General features: G+C 40.3%; 1 protein-coding gene across 1 annotated transcript in view; it reads left to right on the top strand.

Moving 5' to 3' along the window:
* The first annotated feature begins 404 nt into the window (after positions 1-404).
* Positions 405-18,408, top strand: part of LOC131973174 (contactin-1a-like) — a 74,370-nt gene continuing 56,366 nt past the window's right edge. The window contains exon 1 of the mRNA XM_059335053.1: positions 405-509. The gene's annotated coding sequence lies outside the window, so the exon portion shown is untranslated. The remainder of the gene's footprint in view (positions 510-18,408) is intronic.

Here is an 18,408-nt window from a genome sequence, read left to right as displayed (position 1 = left end):
AAAAAGTACAATATTTGCCTCAAAATGTAGTGAAGTAGAAGTATAAAGTAACATAAAATGGAAATACTCAAGTAAAGTACAAATATCTCAAAATTGTACTTAAGTACAGTACTTGAGTAAATGTACTTAGTTACATTCCACCACTGTAATGGACTGTAGACAACCCCTAAAAATCACTGTACCATAAGTTATGAGCCAGTAGCGGTAACATACTGCTGAGAGGGCTATTAAAGGTTTTTACTTCTCCCTCTATATGTGCTGGGGAACGTTGGTGGAGCTCAGTGGGAACCCGGACACCACTGTGCGAGCCCCTGCTCCATGGTCCTGTGGAAGAAGCAGGTCTAGCGCCCCCCTAAGTTGACAGTCACAACCCTTCATCCAATCCACGGGGACAGGACCGCTGCTCTGTCAGTTTATTTCCCCGCTCCCGAGCGCCCGGCGATGCGGTGCTGAGGAGGTGCGAGCATCGTGAAGGACACACGGACGGACGCATTTGCCCGCTACGTAAGGTAAGGACACGGACAAGATATAGGCAGATATAGTGAAAACTGATTTGTTTAACATTATCATCAGAGAAACTGGGCGCTGCATTTTGACAGCTGGGGAAATCAGTGTTGTTTACAATAAACTGAGTGGGATGCGCGAATGGGATGGATCTTATGCAGCCCTCCGCAATGCAGAATTGGACAATATGGTACGAAGAAACTCGATTTTGCTTTTTTGTGCCGTATTGACATGCAGAGAGATACTGTGTGTGCAATTTCTGACATATCGTGGCGTGGTGGGGATGACGCTGTTACATGATCTGCTGCACATCCTGGCATGCACTTCCCTCCCAAAAAATACTCGATGCACAGAGCAGATGTAGGGATATATTTCACCATACAGCACATCTGCTTTAAAGCACTATTACATTCAGCATTCATTAGACAACGCCAGAGGCCATAGCCTAATAGCGCCGCACATACCGATGATTGAAACTGCCGCCTGCCTTCCAGCCAAAAGATTAGGAAGCACCCGGTGACTGTAAACACTTTCATCTGGGGTGGAACTAAAACGCATGTCCTGGTGTTAGTGCCGCGATCGATTGAGGCATAATGTTCGGCTCTGTCATCTTTACTGGCAGACTGAGCCGTAATGCTTAGAAATGGCCCATCGCAGGGTTATTCTGTCAGGATGTCAGGTATACTGGAGAAGGTTACATGGGCGCGTCCTGACTCACCAGACTAAAGGCTTCAGTGGAGAAAAACTGTTCATTCTACATGTTGCGAAAGTCAGGTCCAGACCTCATGGAGTCATAATGATATTTCCAAGATGGTCTTCATCATGAAGAAAAATGATGAAGAGTTCATTTTTCACATTATCTAACTCCTTGATGACAGTAAAAAGAAGATGGTACCAAATCACGCAACTGTCCACTGATTCATAGAGAATTACAAAAATCCCAGTTGTGATTCTTTGAGTTAAAAAAATAGCTACAGTGGTATTATTTATCTATGTGTGAGTCATTGATTGGAAAATGTTTTTCAGAACTTGTGGTCTCAGTTTCCTACTGCAGTGATTCCAGTCACAGTGAATTAAGCATGGTGAAGTCCATCTGCAACTCAAGATGTTTGCCTTTATGACCAGTGGTGCAGTGGTAGCTGATGGTGGGTGAGGTGGGTGCACTGCTAGATAGATTGGTACGTTACAGAGAATAAGTGAGTATGCTCACCTCAATATTCCGATGGCTTTTGGCTGGGTATACTATAAACTTCCAGGAAAAGAGTTATAGATAGTTATAGATATTTAGATGCAAGCACAGTTATAGTGTTCATAATGCTGTTGAATAATAATAATTTTAGCACAGCTGGGTGCAATAGACAACAAAATGATTTAAGCCACCGCAACATTCCATTATGGTCTAATGAGCTTGCAAAGTATTTGATATATGATTCAATCAATATCGCCAAACCAGAAGGGAATTTTGACATCTAATGGACCTCTTTGTTTACTCGCAGTTCTAGAGTTGTTCTGCTTTTGTGATGGGCCGAGTTTGCAGGATTAGCATATTTTTTTTAATTTATTATTGGTTTTGGATGAACATATTAATGTTGGTTTATGAACAGGTTAAATGGTAGTAAATTCCAGTAAAATGTTGGTGTGGTGCTTGTGTCCCCACAGCTGTTACTTGTTAAAATTATTTACTCATCCAGTATAAAAACGTGTATGTTTTCAGATGACTGACCTTCTGTTCCTGGCTGCTGTGCACATAAATGTGTTTGAGCCACATTTTCATTTTGACTTTATTTGCCATTTAGTCTTGGTGTGAGCTTCTTCACAGTGTGTTTGTGCAGATTGAATCAGAGCCATAAATGTGCCACAAAATGTCAGAGGGATTCCGTGGCTGCCTGTCAGGTGGAGCACTTTATGAATCTTGTAAGCTTGACTGCTGCTAATGCATCCTGTGCTGTCCTGTGTACACCCTGAGGACTGTCCCTCTCCTTCATGCTAGGTGAATGAATTTACTCTGCTCAGAAGTAGGCTAACCTACTGCGACATGCAAGGTATCATCTTCCATTTTTTACCCCCTTTGCACCACAACGAAATACATCTGAATGTAGAACTTTGAATTTTGCAATAAGCTGTTCCTGTTGTAGAAAATCTTTAAAGAAAAACAACTGACGACCAGGTCGATTCGAATAGCAGCCTTGTGCGGGATTTATTTAGCAAGTATCAATAAACAGATTCAGATGCCGAAGGTGTCAGACGAATCCAAAAGTCAGAACAACACAGAGACAACACCCAGTTTCTCTCTTTTTACTTTGCAGGTTGGTGCGTCATTGTTTCTGTGTAACTAAGGTTCAACGTCCTGTCAGATTTCTGTGTGTTTATCAAAACATGTTTGATGCATATTTAAACTGCTATATGTCTGATATTTAATACATCCTCAAATTAATTCTACGACATTCCCTGCCAGCATATTGGCTGTTGGGCCGGAGTGGCTTGAGGAGCCTCCATGATGAGGAACTTTTTACATAACACAGTACCCTGCAGGATGTGGCTGTTCTGTGATGCATTTCAAGGCTACAGCCTCAGCCTCCATTAGTGTCACAGTCAAATGACTCAACATAGCTGTACACTTGCTTCTCCTTTGGTTTAAACATTCAGTCACACACATCTGTAATGCACTGATGTAGAAAGACTAACCTCACCTGAGGCGGAAAATAGAGCTGTCTTCAACCTCCCGGTCTCCACTTCACCTCAGCCAGAATGTAACTTATGAACATGAGAATGAAGGTGAAAGAGATTGCTTTTACTCATCTGCTGAATGACTGTTTACTGCAAATCTGTTCAATGAATAAACAGTTATTTTTATATTCAGCAAGACAATGATTTTTCAATTTTCCAATTCAGTAAACTCATACAAGCAGTGTTATTTTGGTGCTCAAAGCAGAACCTTGGATGTTTGCCATGTAAGATTAAGTAATTTTAGAGTCGTTTTTAAGAGATTAGATTTGTTTCCAGATGTCCTTCTGAGCCCTGGGCGACAAATTCTTGGGCAAGGAGTCAAAGCATTAGTTAAAGAGAGGAAGACAGATTTTGTGTGTGATTATGAAAAGACTCTTAACTGATTGGCAGCATTGGCATTTGCCAGCAACAGGGCTAGTTTGTTAGGCACTGTTTGTTCTGTCACACTGAATGCAGTGTCAGTCACGCTGGAGGGAATACGTCCTGTAGACTTGTTTCATTGTTAAATTGAATGCAGTAGGAGAGGATATGCCAAGATGATGCTCATGAACATTTGTGTGCAGAATAGGGATGGGAATTTTCAGTCATTTCAATATTCGAGTACTCTCATGACTTTATTACTATTTATCGATTACTCGCAAATGATATTTTTCACATAAAAAAAAAGTACATTGGACATGGACTACCTGGACCTAGCCTACCATTTACTAAATAGTAGGTTGTATGGCTGTAAGAGAACATTGTCGTCTAATATGTTCACATTTGTGTAGCCTAGATACAAGTCTGCCAATCAAGTGCAATTTCAAATGCATTTATTAAACAACCGGAACAGGCCCTTCATTTACATTTTGTCACGCATCACAGCAGTCGCGGCCTGTGTAGGTATCATTTCTATGCAGAGGGTTTTGGTCGGGTGGGATGCAGGGATTCTTGAAGTACTGATCTGACTTGTTGTGATGGTCATCGCTGCCAGCTGTAAAGGGCTGTGGCGCCCCAAACTGAGGTGAACAATTACTTCTACTATGAACTATTACTATAACCACGAACAATGCTTGTGCAGGTGTGCGAGTAGTGAAGCGTTATTGGAATATTGACGTCGACAACGAATACTTGAGTAATCGTACCTATCCCTAGTGCAGAAACACACAAACACAAGCCCTTATTGCAGCAACTGTCTTCACTGCATGCACAAGTGTTTCTCTCTGTCCTGCTGACAAAACATGTGATGCTCTCGTCTTGATGATTCCTTTAGATTGCTCAGCAATTTACGCACCGGCGATCAATAGCGAGATCCACTAATGGTACGGCAGAGGGGCAGAGACATGACGTCTTCTATGTTTGCCTGGAGACAGACCTCTCCTCTGTTCATGCCTGAGGAGGAGAAAGGCCCTCAGTCCCCATCTGCCATCCCCGGCCGTCAGAATACAGTTTGCACTAGACCTACCATTGATTCTCCCACTGTGGACTGCTCCCTGCTCTCTGCATGCACATGACCCTATAGACAGAATGTGTAAGGGACTGAGCCAAGTGGGGAAAACTCATAGGCACAGTGCACATTTGTATCTCACTTGTTGATTATCCATTTCATTTTTGCAATGTTAGGCTAGTTGTTTTGGGCTTTCAGATATATGATATGTATTTTTAAATGGTGATACATGTTTGCTTCGTGTAGCGAATAGGTATAAAGAGAGCCATCTAGGTTGGAGCTGAAGTGTCCTGAATCAATTTACAGAATGAATTATTTGATGTGATAGTAAACTGAACTGTGACACTTTTTACGGATTATATTGACTTGTTGACCTTTTATTGAGCACAGTTTTTGAATTTGGTTCATATTGAGAGAGATGCTGCAGCCAGCAACCATGAAACAAGCCGGAATGTAATCGTACGGGGCAACTGCACACTGTCAATGCAGGTTGACTGAACATGAAAAGATGAAGATGGAGATGTCCTGAAATCTCTTGAGAGATTACTTGTTGCTGGAAGATAACAGTGGAAGGGGAATGCGTTTGAGAGAGGGGTTCAGAAAGTACAGAAAGCTAGTTTTATTGAAAAGATTTTCAATTACAAAAAATATGCATTGTGCCAAAAGATGTCTCACAACATGTTGCACAGTTTTCACAGATGACATTTGTTGGATACAGACAGGCTGAAGTTATGGTTTGTCAGTCCATACACTTCCCCCGGCAGACCATCAGGTCTGACTGCAGTGCCTATTTTGACTTAGATGATTATTGCCAGTCAAAAGAGGAAAATAAATCCTATATCAGAGCACTTTTTCCTAGAGAAAAATGCTGAGCAGAGGTAATGGTACTAGCTGAAGTCACTGTGTTGACCTGGCATCAGTACACACAAAACCATGTAAGGGTGACTCCAACGTCACCATCTTTTCACAATGTTGTCAGAAACAACAACAATCTGTGTGTGCCAAAGGCAAAAGTAAGCACTTTAAGCGGTTGTAACCACACACTAATGCTGCACAATTACCCTGCAGTTGTTTTATGCCTCCATTTTACAGCACTCTCTCTCAATACCGGAGCAATTTCAACAAATGTGGTTTTCATTAGTGACTTGGGCACAAACACATGGAAAAGTGGGATCACGGTTGCAAAGATTCCCTTATCTGACCTGCCAACATTAGTAGCCAGCTGGATCTTTGAAGCGCCTTACAGTGTTTAATATGTTTGAATGAATAAGGTTTTGTTTCCTGGGCTGATGATCTATTTCTGGGGCCGGGCCACTGTTGCTGACTTGAGTTTAATAATCTTAAATAGGTGCTCCAGGCACATTAAAAGTTACTTTTAATGGCAGATCCTAAATGAATAATTATTCAGCCATACTGCATTAAAATTGTTTTAGTGTTTGTGTGCAGCGAGCATGAATACATGCAACTCATCTCGCTCATATGCAGTCTATGATTCATATCTGTCATATCTAAGATTAGGATAAAATTAAATCTGCAAGATTTACACAAATGTAGCACATTGCTGAAGATAAAAATAGATACATTTGATTTCAACTGCTGGCTTTTTGTCTATTTATAGCATCAAAGTCCCTCAAGCAAGATGTTATGCATTTTCTGAGAAGGTAAAAAAAAAGGTTTTGAAGAAATGGCTTGGTTGTAAAAACGTAAAAAAACAAACAATAAAACCCCCCAGACTTGCCTAAAGATATAAGTTAGTGTGTTTTATCATAGAACATTTAATCTGTTCCCCCTTTCTTTATCAGTGTGATTTTGTTTGTTGATAAAATGCTGAGCTTCCGCTGTGACTCTCGTGGCTCTTACGGTTTGTCTATCTGCCAAAGTGATGTCTCATTCATAATCAGATTACTCCATTTTCTATTTAGATAATGTGGACCGGACAAGCAAGCAGTGTTCTGAAATCTCCTGGTATCTCCTCCCGTCACTCATGGGGGGAAATTAGGATGACATTGATCAATGTCATCAGAGTGTTATCTTGAAGTTTCATGTTTAGTGACAAAGCTTGGCCAGTGGTCTTTTGGGAAACTGAAGGCTTCACAAAATAACAATTTTAATAAAATTAGGAAAACAAAAACAAAGGTTGATCTCTTAAAGAGGTCAGTAACAAGCTGGACAAATATTGATTTACTGAATAATTAATTTATTGGTCTACAGGCCATCTGTGTGCATCTGATGATGTTGAGTTAAGTTGTTAAAACATTTTTTTGCGACATTTAAGAGCAAAATCTGTAATTAGGTTACATATGACAAGATTTGATTTGATGTCTGATTCATCTTCGTTTTTTTCTGGGATATTTTTAGACTTTACAATCAAAGAAAATCTTTTGGGATTTATGGACTCAATTAGAGGGAGATTACAGATGTGTGCCCTCCGACTGCTAATTTCTGTTAACAGCACGATCAGCCCTTTTAATTTTTTCAGATAATATTTGACTTCCTTCATTTCAATGTCAGCACAGAAAACTGTTTGTTTGCTTATTAGCACAGTGAATGTTATCTGGCATCACTGTGATGCATTCAATTTCCGCAGTAATATCAAGAGTTATTTGCTCATCAAATAGCTAATTGCATTTTGCTTGTTGTTAACTCTCACTAAAGAGGTTTGTATTTAATGATGACAAGAGCTAAAAGTGACAGTACGGCAAGGTTAACAAGTTCAGAGGACAGTTTCCCCTAATTAAGTAGTCACTTTTGAGCATCTTAATGTGAATGGGTCTTAATTAAACTACTCCTTTAAGTGTCTGATTACCTCTTGTGTATTTGTTAACATTTCACTGAGCAGAAATGCTGTGTTATACACAGTGGACTGACTTCTCACATGGGAGTCTTGAGCCATCTGTTTTTGCACCTTCGTAGGCGCAGTCAGATACATTGTTTACAGGGCTGTGGAGAAGCTGTGCAGTCAGACAACACTACAAGCTATTTTGGTCGTGTTAGAGATGAATTTCGATTTCATGCAATTTTAAAATCAGCGGTGTGTGTCTGATTTATTCCCTGGGATTTCAGCCAGAGTGTTTGCAATGTGGGACATTTCTGTAGTACAAGTATATTGCTCATCTGTTGAGAGAATATTTTGTTCCTTTTTATGGCGTTACAAAAAACCTCACCCAGATCAGACCAGCTTTTAACGAAAGACAGAGATTCTTTATGAAGACCTTTGAGTCAAGCTGCAAAATTAAGTGCTAGCCATGTATGGAGAGGAGACGTTTTTGATTAAAAGGTTGCAACAAAAATAATCACCTTTGATGCTGAGAAAAATGAATCCCCTCTGACAATAATTTATTCCATCATCTTCACATGAAAGTGAGTATTTAGCATCATTTTAAAGATTAGATTACCTCTGTATCCTTCAACATTCATATTCTCAGTAATAGGGTGCATTGTTTTGGATTTAATCCTATTTAATCTGTGTTTATCATGGGATTGGGAAAGCTTACTGTAGTTTCAACTGTTCGCATTGTTATCTTATAGTGCTGGGGATAAAGAACAAGCCCGATGGTGCAGGGAACTGTCCAATTAGGTGCGAAAGTGTCTTCCTCATTGGGGCCGAGCCACTCTTGGGGCTTTTGAGCAAGGCCTGTTGCTATGGCGCTGGGAGCATGTGTGGAAGACAGGAACACAACTTCATCTACATGCTAGCTCTGAAGCGAGCATAACCACACTCCTCTGCTTACCATCACCTTTCGTGTGCACTCTGTTGTTTTTCATGCTATCCCAGCGTGTGTTGCCTCATAGTGATGATGCATGCTGTATATTGTCAACAGCTCGGCTGTGTTACCATAGCTATAGCATGCTAAACTGGAGTCATGAACTCTCCATCAGTTGTGCGTCGAAAATAATGAAAGACTGCAGAGGTCAGAGGGGAATCCAACACTAATCTGAAACGACCTTGGTGAGAAGCATACTAGTTGCTTAGCTGGCTGGCCTTTAGCCTTCAGCAGGAGGGGCTGTATGTGTGAGAAGTGTATGGATAGAGGGGTAATCGTGGAGAGAGCCCAAAGGCGAAGGCCTCCTGGCACGTGGAGCGAATACTGAGGAAGCTGAGCTCCTGGGAAGCCTCATTATACATTTAGGGGCGTCCTGTTTTCCCTCTCTCTGGACAGCTGGACAGCTAAATTGTTTGTGGATCAATAGTTTAGCTTCCTACTGGCTCCACAGAGTGAGTGAAGTGCATTTAAACCCAAGAAATCCCATTACCCTTGGCAGAGATGGGAAGCATAGCACTAGGGGCCTCAGCAAGTGCTATTGCTTTGCCCATTATTCAGTTTCCCTGTTTGTTTACCTGCAGTGCTTCTGCTGAGACCACCCATAGTCATTTTATGCTCATGTTATCACATTGCCTTCGATTTCCATTTTCTTAACTACATAGTTTCATCTATAAATATTGCATCATGTGCCCATTTGGTGATATATTTCAAATAATGCTATAAACACTGTATTTTAAAATCATTGTTTGGATGCTGTCATTTCCGGGACACTGAGATAGATCGATTGAAAGTTATAAGGTTGTGTTCTGCAAGCTGATTGTATATTAATGCTGCTTATAATGACCGGAGCCTGGATGCAGCCTGTCTGTATTGATTCAACACTTATTTAAAATGCCTGTTGTTTTCAGTTCAGCTCTTTGGCTAAAAGGCAAAGAGAGAGAAAAGGGGTAGGGAGAGAAGCAAAGGGGGCCGGGTGTATAATGAGAAACAGGGAAGAACAAAACATTTGGAGCTCTCCCTTCATTCCTTAGATCAGTGTAACCAGAAATAAAAGCTGTGGCTGGTGCAGGCTCTGGGCCGTGGGCTGCCGCTGTCCTCTCCTGGCTCTCTTGCTGTGCTGCCGGCGCATTTGTGTTTCGCTGGTCAGCCTCCGAGCTCCTGGGCCCAAGGCTGCATCTCTGCATGAAGAGCCCATTGATGTGGGCAACATTAGCATTCGCTGTAGGCGAGCACGACAAACAGGTTGGTTTTCCGTTTCACACTAACAAACCTGTTCTCTCTGGACCCTCTCAAAGGGTCTCAAATCAACCCTCTTGTTGCATAGCTAATGAGTGTGGATAAAAGAGGTCAAAGAATGCTTATGTAGACCTCTTCAGTCCAAGCAGTGTACTCTTTGTATAAAGCCTCGCCCTGCCAACTGCCACGTCAGGGCAACACTGTCACATCTGGCTCACAAACTCACAAAGTGATGTAACCACCTGCGTCATGTTTTCTGTAAGTGCTAGTGGGACAATACAGCAGCACTAATAGCTTCCGACAAACGTCCTAAAACGTCCCCGAACAAAAGTTGTTCTTTTTTGACTGGCATATCATTATTCAGATCTGAACACAGCATTCTCAGGGAATCTGGCTGACTTATGCATGAGATGTGTGCACTAATTATGCTGCAGATTCTTTTCCTTGGCTTGGTTTGTAGCTGCAGGAGCTTTTGTTGCAATCTGCTAATTCATGCTGCTGAAATTATCCTCACAATTTTACTTAGCAACAGAAAATCGCCTAAGAGAAGAAGTGGCTAATATTACCCCATGAAAAATAACACATGCAATCCATCTTTGTGTTTTAATTATCATGAGTCAGACTGCTGCTTGAGCAAGTCATCCTGATGCCAAGAGAGAGGAGTTGAGGGCGAAAAGGATCATAAGAGTGTAGAAGAAGCCAGCTTCCTAATTACACATCTTTTTCTTCTACCATTGTGCATTTCAGTCTCACTGTAGTGGAATTTAAATGAACAGTAAACAGGCAGATAATGAAGATGTGAGTAAAGATACCACACTTATTATTCTCACTACTGGCTGTCTAGACTGAGGGAGGTGCCAGAAATCACAACATCAACTCCAAGCCCGACTGATAATATCCCTCCCTCTCATCCCAGGGAGAAAAATAAGCCATGCATGCATATTAATGTGGCATTTGTTCAGAGTTGAGTTGGGCATGGCGGTGGACAGCCTCCATACTGTATGTGTGGGCCTCCTGGTGAAATGTGTCAGTAGTATAGTGGCCAGTGACACTGGTTGGATTATTCATGAGAAAGGTGTAATGACAGTGAGTGGAGGAAAGGGCATCCAGAGGTGAATCTGACTGGGAGAAAGAGCACTGTATCCGTTTTTTTCTGGGCTCTTTTCACACACACACACACACACACACACACACACACACACACACACACACCCCCGCCTTTGCAGTACTCTGACTCTTATCTGCAACACACAGCTCCACTCATGCTGCACACACAGGGCCATAGTGTGTGGAGGACAGACAGAGCGAAGGGCACAGCGTCACAGTCAGGCAGGCACACATACAGACCCCTACATAAACTCACAAACACACACACACGTGCACAATGGATAGAAAGAGGAGGGGTTGTACTTTTCTTAATTCCCCTGCAACAGAGGACAACAAGACAAAGCAACACACTGCTCTTCTTTATGACTAGAGGGGGGTGGAAACTACTCTGTTTAGAGAGACTGCTGGTGTACTTAATGCTATTCACATTGACCCATGACCAACCAGATTATAATTTGACTCCAGTACAATGAAATGAAAAGATTGCAAGAAATTGATACCGGCCACTATCTGTATACATCAGACATCAAGCTGAATAAGTTATGAATCACATTTTCTAAAGAAGGCTTTTCAAACAACACACAAAACTGAGAATATTATCATTGAAAACGGTAAAAGTAAGCAGGAACTTGTGACTGTTTTGTGGTCTTGTAAATGCAGTGTTATGTGCCTTACCGAGACATGCTCAGACATGGGCACCAATTGTTATTGTTTATATCTATCAGCCCCCTATGAAAATACCAAATTCCAAACATGACATTATGTTGTTTTATGGACCATTTCTTGGCTAGGCACAGTAATTTCTCATAGGCGTCACCATGAGGTCACCAGGCAACAAGCAGCGATGCCAGATTATTTTTAGACTAAACCAGGCTATCTTTTTTATGTTGCAACCTGTCTTTACGGTAAAATAATCTAAAAGTCTCCTGGCTCCAGCTTCATATTTTTGGGCAGACATGAAGAACGAAGCTGATCTTCATCTGAAATCTGAAAAAAAACCCTGAAAGCTTTGCAATTATTATTTGAGCAATGTTATATTTATTCCAATATTTGTTGAAATATGAGATCTGCTGAATAGAATATTACTTTTTCATGGCCTTGAGGGGACAGTTCACCCCCAATATATAATAGTGTGATTCATTTAGTTTCTAAGTGTTGGAGATATTGACCCTAGAGATGTTTGCCTTCTCTTCAATATGATTTATTTATATACAGCGTATGGATTAAACTAGATGACACTTCACTTGTGGCATCTACAGTAGCTTATGGTGCCAAAAACATTTAATATAAAAAAACCAAAACAACAATGTCTCTTTCCAGAAATCATGACCCGGTTATCAAGACAATCCAAAGACCTTATTGTTAGAAAGAAAAATAGTTTCTACATGAAACCGCTCAGGTGGATTATCCTGAGTAATCAGGTCAGAATCCCTGGAAAGATATATTGCTCTATGACTATTATGATTATTATGTGTTTTTTGTTGCACTTTCAGCACCACAAGTAAAAGTGCCTATTAGTTCCATTATATTTGACAGAAAGCAGACAATTCTACAGTCAATATATCCAAAACCCGGCGACAAATTTGTTTATTATGAACATTTTGATTTTGGGGGGAATTGTCCCTTTTAAAGCAGAGTAAATACTGTTAAAAAAACATTATTTTGAAAACCAGTGCTGAGTTCTGTAGTTTTACATAAGCACTGCCATGAATAAAACCCAGCACAACATAGGTAAAAGGGCCCGATGGAACTGTTAGGGCAGTCAAGCAAAAGCATCTGTTAGAAGCATAATATATGAAAAGTCTCTTAACCTAGTTTAGCGTTCCTGCTGCTGGAGTGAACACAAGCTTGATTGGAAATGCTGTAAACCCTGTCGCTGCGTGGGTTGATATCTGGGCTGTGTCTTCAACGGCAGTTGGACTGTGCGCAAACAGCTTCATAACAGTGAGGAGATGATTTCCTTATGTAGAGTGATAATCTCATGATCCGAATGCCAGAGAGCTCCCACACATCTGCATCTCCTTACGCTGACTCAGCCGAGGAACGTCAGGATGTACCAATTTTGTGTCTGAAAATGTCTTTGTTTTAAGGGACAGCACACATTATCTTAACCATAGTCGCTAAATTATCTACACAGTCAGTTGATCGTGGGCTGGCATCATAATCTTAGCACTCTTTTTCATAACATCTCCTTCTGTTCTTGTGTGTTGCTTAAGTGGGCACCTGTTCTGCCTTATGAGCCATGATCACATGGTGTGACTTGGCCAAGAGGCACCAGATGACTCAGGTCTTTGCCCAGGCTTTGCTCATTGTCAGTCGGCACACATACTGCTTTCCAACAGGCCGTCTGACTGTGGCCATGTGCTCAGCAGTAAACACAGGTGACTGGGTCTGTTAACATGGACACTGTGTACCGGACATGTATGATGGTGGAGGGTCGGGTCCAGATGAAGTGTTTATCACAAATGTCCCTGCATGCACACGTTAACAGAATCTTTTAATTAATACAAAGGAAACCAACAGAGAAACAGTAAATTGGATAACGTGTTCACATGTTTAGCAGCAAATATTTGCATGGCCAGCTGTCATACTCAGGTTTCTGGCAATTTGAATAAGAGCTCATGCTGACTGTTTTAAGTAGTATATGCAGCTTTTCAAGGAAGAAGTGCCAAATAACACGGGAATATAATTTTACACATAAATGCACCCATTGAGAGACACTGTGGAGTTTGCAGTGGCACAAGAAGTGGAGGAAGACTTCCTGATGGGAAGGCATGAATATGCATGGCACTGCTTAAAAGCACTGGCACAGCCTAATACAGTATGGCAGTCAATGGTTTCACAGAGCAGGCTTTGTCTTGTGTACTTTCAACTCTGGAGGAGGTGCCTGAGCCTCTTGTTTGAACTGTTCAGCTCGAAAGTGCCTCTGCAGAAGTATCGGAGAGAGAAATCTCTAAGCTTGCTTCAGGAAATCTTTAAATCTTATGAATGCAATGAGAAGCCTTGTTTTGTGTTAATTATAGTTTCTCACTCTCTTTGTCATTACTTAGTATCTGTCACATCTTTGGGTGTTTACATTCTCTACTTGGATTTATGATATTTAATTTGGGATTCATTGAATGCGGGTTGGTTAAATGAACTGAATTGAAATGAAATGAATGAAAGTGATAAGTTACCAAAGTAAACAACTCAGCATGTGTCTGGTGCTCCAGATATCTTTAAAAGATTGTTAATGTATTCTCCCAAACCTCTTCTCTTGGCCCATACATATTCTAGACAGGCTGTTTAGAGAGTGTACAGCAGGGGATTTGTCTTTCTCCTCATTTCCTGGAATGATCTGTCGTCCATCCACATCTGCCTCAGAGAGAAATGTGGAAATAAGAAATATCACAAGTAAACGAATATCTGCAGAGCTCCCTGTCAAGTTCTTAAAGCTGCAAATTGGGCAATGCTGCCCTTGGCAAAAGGGCTGCTGTTGCATCAGAAGCTACAGTGGTATTGGGAGTTAACAGTTACATTGGCTTCACCAAATTAAATTATCACTCCCAAAGCTTCAGCACGTCCAGTGCATGCATCAATCTTGCAGCCTCTGTCTGCCTCTGTTTTCATCCATTCTTCTACAGTCTCTATGTAGCTGTATGGATTGTCATAAGAATGTGAGTGAAGCTGCAGCCACAGGTTTCTCTACAGGGAAAGATTCTGCTGAGGAAAAATGAAAAAACAAACAGATCTGGCTGTCTGGACGCATTGTTCTCGTACAAACATACAGCAACACTTTGCTGCCTGGGGATTAAACATAGTACATAAGAATGTTCTATACGTTTATAATCTGTGCTGTCAAAATATGGGGACTTGCTGTATGGTAGCAATTTGAGACTTAAGTGTAATTACTCAGAACAAACAATAAAAACTCTGCTAGATTGCTCTGTGGCACAAAAGCACATCTTTCATAAGGGTCTGTGCAGACTCGAGCACAAACAGAGAGCTTGTCATCATAGTGAAGTGAAGTACAATAGGAAAATAAGATAATCTCCAGGGGGGTTTCAGTTCAGTAAAGTGGGAAAAGGGAGAAAGAAATCACAGTGGCATGAGAATGGGGGGAACTTGCAAAACCCATTATGACAGTAGCCTAAGATGTTAAAGGGAAATTCTGGTGGTGTTCTACATTTGTCTTATTGCCAAAATCCAATGACTATACGAAAACCAACAGTATGTTGATCCTCCAAGTGGACTCATCATGTTTATTCATTTGTTCTATAGACCTCCATTGTTAAAATGAAAAAAGAAAAATCCATGAATGAACCACAGTGTTGGACTGGATGACATGTTCCTTCATTACCATTAACATCATAAATACTGAATTCTTCTATCGGAGGAAATTGGGTTACTTTTGCTCCCATGTAAGTATAGGAATGTATATGGACAAAAATAAATACTTCTATAGCATGTTTTTAACAACAGTACAACAAAATATATGTAAAAGAAGAAAATATGTATATGTTAAAATATATAATAACAGTGTAAATAATAAGAAAAATGCCACAACTAGATTGAGTCCATGACAAAAAAAACTGACTAGGGCACCGGATCCACAGCTGAGATTAAAGTATATACTTTTGTCCAGTTTTAGTTGGAATGAATGAGCTTGGGGCTGAAAACAATCATAAAGTAGTTAATTTATGGAACAAATTGGAGAAAGACTTGAAAACTTGCATTACCATTAACTTATTAAAAAAATTACTTAAAAATAGGATGATTCATTTATATAAGTTAGAGTAATGAGTAATAAGCTTCTTTCTTTTCTCTCTTTTGTGACTGCTTATTTCTTTTGTTGATAAATAACAGATTGTACATTTCTAATTTTTAAATTTACTTGAGTTGTAACAGGGTAGGCGTAATAAGCTATGCTTCAGCCTACGCCTTTTCGGTCCAAATGTCTATTATCAATTTTCTCTCTCTGTTTACATGTTGTTTACTTTGAGCAATGTTTTTTTTCTGGTTTGTTTTGATGACATGTATTGACCGAAATAAACAGATACGAAACTAAACGAAAAAACAGTCATAAAGTAAAGATTGTTGGTTTTGGTCTTTTCTTGCACTTTGTTTACAATAAGAAAATACAGAATAACACCAGACCTATCCGTTAAGTGGCACAATCATGTCTTTGTGAGAAACAGTGAGAAACATAAGTACAAAAACTGCAGCACTGGAAAAGAGGCTTCTTCTGTAATGGTCCTAATTATGAGATGCCATAATACTGAGGTATCAGCATAGCATTAACAAATCAATACAGTGTGATTTATTCAGCTACTCTGACTCGGATTTACCTGAGCTTTTCTGACAAACATTGATTTATCTCCTGATGGATTCCTTTTCTCAGACATTGCTCTGTGTATCCTAACACATGAGGGAATTGATTTATACATGCAAATGATTGGCTGGTGTCTTGCCCACACTCACAAAGACATCGCTGTAACTCTTGCAGTAAAAAGCATCTTGTTTGGCCTTACTGACTTACATTGTGTCTCAGTGGTCATTATACTCTCATGTGCTTGGAAGGTGCATTTTTTTCCTGCCATTTTACAATCAGTGGTAGTGTTAAAAAGGTCCACTGAAGTGTTGAGGCGAGGAAACACTGGACTCTTCTGCTGACATACAGTGCACACACCCACCCACACATCCACTCAATCTCGAGTTGCTGAATTTCTCTGACAAAACTGAAGAAAAGAAAAAAAACACAGAAATTGTGTGGAGAAGAGGATTGTTTTGTTTGACTGTGTGTCAAACCACTGCGGAAGAAAGTAAAGATTACAGCCAATTCACCTCTGTGTCTGCTAATAGTCCCCACTTTAAGACTCCTCCACTGGAATCTTCTCACCTGCTGTTTGTTCAAACAGTCTTCTGAGCAGACGTGGATAATGAAGACAGAACAGCCCAGAGGTTGGATGTTGCCTTGAAAGAGGAAAAGGATGGAGTCTGCCGTTAGCTGGCAATGGACACTGTTTTCTATGATTAGGCTAAATGCTTAGATGTACAGCGATAATTAACAGACAACTTGGTGTTCACTTCTATTGTTGGACTGAAAGAGATCATGTTTGTTTATATTGAGCATGGTTGTATTTGAGTGCTGTACAGAGAGAGGGAGGGAGTGAAAGGAAGAGAGTGTCAAATCTCCAGGACAGTGGGAGACACAAATGTGGGACCTGGGCTCTGTGCTGTGACCTTGTTTGCTAATTAAGTGTCAGACCTATTTTTCCACTCCAGAGAAAAAAGCTCATATCTTAGGGCTTAGATTGCCAGAAGGCGATGGGAACACTCATTTCACCACCATTGGCTGGCTCCTCGGGGTCTCTGTCTCTCTGTTGTGTGTGGGCGTGTGTGTATGTGAAGAAAAGTCAGGAGTATCATTAAGGATGCTACTGTATGGGCTGCCCTTTCTCATGAATACTGCATAAAGCTGTGAACATAGATGTAACGACACAGGATAATGCTGCAAAAATGTCACTGTTGCTGTCACAAGTACTGGCTCCAGTGATCTGCTTCACACCGGCCTAGTTTGTCTCAATCTTAACCCTTACTCATCATTTCCTGAGCTTACTTTAGTGTTCCAGCTCAGTAAAATGAACAGTAAATAAAAAACGTGTTTGTGCATCATAATCCCATGTCAAGCTAATCACCAGAAAATGAAGCTGTAGCTATTTTGATAACAGTTTAGGTCATTTTTTAAGCAAAAACGTGCTGGTGTCAGATTTTCAAATGTGCATATTTTCTGTTTCATAGCCTTCTGTTTTATGACATTACATTTAATATCTTTGTGATTTAAAAGTTCATTGGCACAAAACAGGCAATTTGGGATAAATTACCTTGAGATGATTGGAATTGTGATATGCATTTTGGACTTTTGTTCTCACATTTAATAGATAGAAAATGCTCGAAACATGAATCAATGATTAAAAATATGTCTCCAAAAGCCCTAACATGTAAATTCATTACACATATTGATATTAAAAAAGAAAAAGGAGCAATAACACTGTTAAAATACTCTGTTACAAGAAGTGATGTCTTCAAAACTTTACCTTAGTAAAAATCCACAAGTATGATCATTAAAATACAATTAAAGTTCAGAAAGTTAAAAAAATTATGATTGATCGAATTATGATTATTGATGTATGTTATTTCCTTCGACTAACTTCAATCTGTTATTGCCTTTATATCACATTCCAGATTCATCATACGGATTGAAAAGTTGTTTTCTTGACATATTTCCTCTTGTCTCTTTGCATCTAGCCGCCCACTTTACATTGTATGCGTTTTGTTCAGCAAGCATGAAAATTGCCCTATTTAATGTCGCTCTCCCATGTTCCTCAAGATACAACTCCTCTTGAAGCTCTGAGACCAACTCACTGACCCTTCCTCTAAAGGCTCCTAACTCCATAAAAGGTCCTGCATGAAGTGAACAACAGATTTCTGGTTTATTCTTATTGTACTGGATATTGTTGAATGCTAATGCTGCAGGGCATAAGTAATTGTTGTGAAATCCTAAAAAGAGCAGCATTGTGTTGTGAGACATGTCAGTCACTTGAATGTCAATGTTGACCTATATATGTAGTCCTGGGTCAAATGAGGGGCAGGGCAGCCACAACA

This window comes from Centropristis striata, chromosome 6, assembly GCF_030273125.1.
Source record: "Centropristis striata isolate RG_2023a ecotype Rhode Island chromosome 6, C.striata_1.0, whole genome shotgun sequence".
In the NCBI taxonomy this organism is placed as follows: domain Eukaryota; kingdom Metazoa; phylum Chordata; class Actinopteri; order Perciformes; family Serranidae; genus Centropristis; species Centropristis striata.
Note: the sequence above shows the minus strand (reverse complement) of the source record. Positions and strands in the feature narration are given on the sequence as shown.